At 41.9% G+C, this 4616-nt stretch overlaps 1 long non-coding RNA gene across 1 annotated transcript in view; it reads right to left on the reverse strand.

Annotated features, from left to right (window-relative positions):
* The window catches only part of LOC104951406 (uncharacterized), a 2152-nt gene extending 936 nt beyond the window's left edge, over positions 1-1216 (reverse strand). Inside the window, exons 1-2 of the long non-coding RNA XR_799022.1 lie at positions 1044-1216; positions 874-948 (exon numbers count right to left, since the gene is read on the reverse strand). This is a non-coding gene — a long non-coding RNA (uncharacterized lncRNA). The remainder of the gene's footprint in view (positions 1-873; positions 949-1043) is intronic.
* Positions 1217-4616: the final 3400 nt, after the last annotated feature.

Genomic DNA, 4616 nt, shown 5'->3' on the forward strand with positions numbered 1-4616 from the left:
CCCGACACCCCCACTCTTTCCCCTATCCACCCAGCCCTCGTGCCGCACTAAAGAGCTTTCACCTGCTCTCATAACTGTACATTGTATACATACACACACATTCATGTTTTCCAGTGGTTGCCTCCCTGCAGATGTTTTGATACAGAAGACACACGGCCTTGAATTACTGAGTTTGTGGAGATAATCTAAAGGGTGATTCATCCATGCTCTGCAAAACAAAGTGCAGGGGGCTCTTGTTTTGGTTCAGAAATGACAAGCAGCATTAGAAAAGATTTAAGTCCTGCATTAAGGAAAAAAAAAAACCTTTTGGTCGGGTTGGTCAAAAGGCCTTGAATGTGAAAGAGACTGGTACCATCCACATACCGCCAGTCCCTTCATTAAGGCTACAAAAGACACACACACGCCAGTAAATCACGGAGAAAGAGTTCGCCCTGGCAGGTGTACTCCCATTCCATCTCAAGAGAGCCCGCTGACACAAAATGAATATAATTCAAAGAGAACACACTGTGCTGCGGAGACATTTGGGGCAAAGTGGACAGTATGAGGACAGTGTCAGGAACCATGATGCATTCCTGGGCATCTATCAAGGCAAAAAGCTCTTAAAACTTGGGACGAAGGTCGATATAAATGTGAGCGTGGCTTCAAACCAAACTTCTGACGGTTATGAGATTTTATGCTAAGATCGCATCGGCAAAAAAGCAGGATATTGGTATAAATTGCACATATGATGCAAGAGGTATACAAGTTAAAACATAGGTCTTAGAATTAAATAAAGACCAGTCTCAGATTCCTCGTAATCAGGGCTCTCAAAACCATGTGCAATCAATAACTATATCGTTTACAAAATCCATCAAATGACTCGTGATTACTTACCTTTGGGTCTGCGATTTTAAAACAGCTCTTCAAGTAATTTTCAAACTTCTGCTCGGTCTTCGGTAGTGGTTTCCCCTGATGGACAAAGGGCCGTTAAATCATCAGCTTAGCCTCGCGTCACACATTCAATTAAGAGAGGTCATTTGCAAAAAAATGGATGACAGCCTTACCTCCTTGGCGGCCGTTGACAACTTGCTCTTAATCTCAGTCAGAGAGGGAGATTTAGACGGGCCAGCCTGGGGTTTGTCTTTTCCTGGGGCAGGTGTCTTTGAAAATAAAACAACTAGATAAGAAGAACTGATTCAAGTGTCGAATAGAGAGAGATTTAAAGAGTGGTAGATAAAGAGATCACTTCAATAAGGCCGCGATATGTCTTGTTTTACTCAGGTTCAGATCTTGCTTTTAACCTGTAGAGGGTAAATGTAATGTAATACCTTTTAAAGACCCTTTCCATCCCTTTTAAGACCTCATCGCCACTTTGAGTTTTACCGGTTACCTTGGCGACACACTTTACCTCACATTTACTATATACAGCATTGATTGTCCTTCCTCCTTATCTTCCAACCATTTGGACGCAAACTTGCATTTCCCCATAACGATGTTGCTTAGCAACCGGCGTAAACGGACCTTTGCGCGCTGTCCTGTTCAGGTGACGTCAAATCCAACGGGATGCCATCAATAAACTACAGAATCACACTACACGCCTACGCAATGATTACATTCAGGCAGACTGTAGAATACAACCTCTCTGGACTATTGATATACTTATTGAAAACAAGCTACAAAATGTAATACCTTGGGAAATGCCGTTTAATACTTTTTAATAGCCTTAATTTTCGCTAATTTGATTGATCAACTTGTAATACTTTTGAAGACCCCGCGGACACCCTGCTGTATCTTTCTGTGCTCTTTTTTGAACTCAACACACAACTTGTTAGTGATAGATCCACTTGCCCCGAGACTAACAATCGACGCGGTCGAAGATAAACAGTTGCGATTCTCTACAGCGGGGGAATAAGGTTTAGTGTACGTTGCCACCCACCGCGATCGATTTCCTTCCGCACACACAACGCAATCACTACAGAAGTACAGGTTCGATATTTAGTTGCTGTAAGCGCTTCCTATCTAAAGCCGTCTGACACACAGAGACCTCCCGTAACGTCTGGTAAAGGTACGTGTACGTATATATTTGTGATGTCCTTTCCTTTTGGGGTTTTTCTATTATCCTGGGGAAATTTACACCACGAACAGTTGGTCATAAAAAAAAGAAGTGGTAAGTCTTTACAAAAGTTCTCCTTCCTTTCACAATAGAAAGAACACCCTTCAGTATTAAAATCAGTCTTTTTTTTGGTAATACTCTAAAGAAGAAAGGAACAAGCAGCAATACTAACTGTACTCCCGTTTTTTGTGTAAACTTTTTGTTAGCAGAACTGAAGGTAACCTCACATCCCGAACGGGAGAGGACGAACGGTTGTTTATTTTTTGTAATTAACACGGACTACCATAAACATTCTTCTACCACATAACCCGATCGTAAACAGAAAAACCACGAAAAATAGAGGCAGGGGTCGACCACAGAGTGGCGGTTCGGACATTTGTGTCTGAGTCTGTCTCGCGCCAGATGCTAATGCGACGNTTATTGGGCTTTTTCTTAATCAACTAAGATTTGATTGAAAATGTTTTCACCTTTAATTGACTGAATTTATTAGAAAGTTGGGCTTAGGGTTAAGGTTAACACGTGAATTAACACATGAATACAGCTGTGTAGTATATTTGTATATACTTATAATTAAGAAGTACAATATAAGACAAGCAAAAGTTTCTGGTGTGGGCCGTATTACATTATACTTTTAGAATTAGCTGCGGGCCAATTAAAAGTGGGCCACGGGCCGCATTTGGCCCCCGGGCCGTGGTTTGGCCCCCGGGCCGTGGTTTGGACATCCCTGGTTTAAATCCTGTTAAAAGTGGGAGTTTCACATCTGTTCACAAAAATGTACAAGGTTTTCCATGTCATGCTCTTTACTGCTTTTCTTTCCGGGGAGTTGTGATCACATATATATGTAAGAACATTATACGTCTCTAAAAGCTATTTCTCAAATTGCCAAATATGCTGTTCATCTAAAAACAGTTAAAATTAGTTTAAATGCTAAAATGCAGAGTTCCTGTTGTCTCTGATTTATATCATATATTGAAGTGAATGTATTTGGGTTTTGGAATGACACAACACATTTAAAGACTTCACCTTGGAGTGGGATGGACATGTTCCACATTTCTTTAACATTTCATAGACTAAATTATTTATTAATTAATCTAGAAGTTAATCAGCAGATCCATAATCAAATTAATTGGTAGTTGCAGCCCTAGATATCCCTAATTGGTTTTATGTCACATTATTTTTGTTTTAATCTGAAGACCAGCTTCACTGCACCTGTAAACCGGTGTTGCTGAGAAACCTGGCTCTTATGGCGCATTTCCACTGCAGGGCCTCGCACGGCTTAGTACGGTGTAGTTAGGCCTTGGTAGAACAGGCTCACTTTATGCTGCGTTTCCATTACAGTTTAGTAGCTGGGGCAGTAACTATAGTAACGCAGTGTAGGCGGAGCCGTGACGTCATCTTCAATGGGAAACACAAAACCAACATCAGCCGTTAGCTGTTAGCCCTCAGAGCTCACAGCTCCTCATATCTGTTCAGAAACTGGACAAAAGTTAAACAAGTACAAACCACAGACCGTCTGTGTCATGGCGAATACAGTCGCTGGTTTATTTATGTCTGTAGGCCGTTGATGTGAGTGTGGACGGAGCAGCTACAACGTTAGCTTAGCCTGATCGATCCGATCTCCAAAAAACACACATTTTAAAAGGTTTTTCGTCTGTAGACCGGTATCAGTATGTTGTTACTTCGGCATAATTTTAATTACAATTAAATCACGGTTCATTTTGTTGTAGTTGTAGCCCCCTTGCCAGCGATTCTCTCCGACCAATAAGCAGTCGAGAGTGTTTACCTCACTAGTTTAGCATATTCAGTCCGGTTGTTGACCCGGTAAGAACCTCGATTTTGGAGGGCCAGAAAAAAGGGGAAAAAGTGGCCCTGAGTCGGAAAGCAAAAAAAAAGCTTAAACCGTGCTACGTGCTGCAGAAGTGCAATTAGTGGACCATGTACATTAGAGGGTCCTATAACGGTAAAAACAAGACTTGGGAGCAGATCACAGCTCTTGGGTTTCCACCAGATAGGTTTCATCCTGAGTTTCAGTTCCCAGGCTTCTCTTTTGTTCGAGCAGTGAGAGTGCCACCTGGAAACAAGCTCCTTTATGGCCATGTGGCGCACCGGACACCAAGAAACGCAACCCCCAGGTACAGTTACAAAACAAGGTGTACAAGGTGTAGCAGCACACCTGAGTCCGAAGCTGAGTCTCAGGGAGGAGGCTCTCTTCAGGCCGGGACAGGCTGGATTTGTTTGTGAATGGGCCATTTAGCTGGAATTTCAACATGTTGATACTGGCGCATTCCTCGGCAGTCTGCAGAGTACCAGTTACAAATATAGACAGCAGTTAGAGTATTTCTAGTGTTAAAGCTATAAATATAAGAGCTCATATTTAAAACGTTTTTCTTTTGAGGAAGAAACATGAAATGCAGCAAAACTTCCCAAGCAATTTGAAGTTCACTGTTTAACTTTTAAATCCAAAGCCTGTGCACATTTTTGTTGTTGTTTAATTGCAGTGGAAAACATCAGGAAAGACCCTAAG

The sequence above is a fragment of the Notothenia coriiceps genome, unplaced genomic scaffold, assembly GCF_000735185.1.
Source record: "Notothenia coriiceps isolate Sejong01 unplaced genomic scaffold, NC01 NC01_scaffold00018996, whole genome shotgun sequence".
NCBI lineage: Eukaryota > Metazoa > Chordata > Actinopteri > Perciformes > Nototheniidae > Notothenia > Notothenia coriiceps.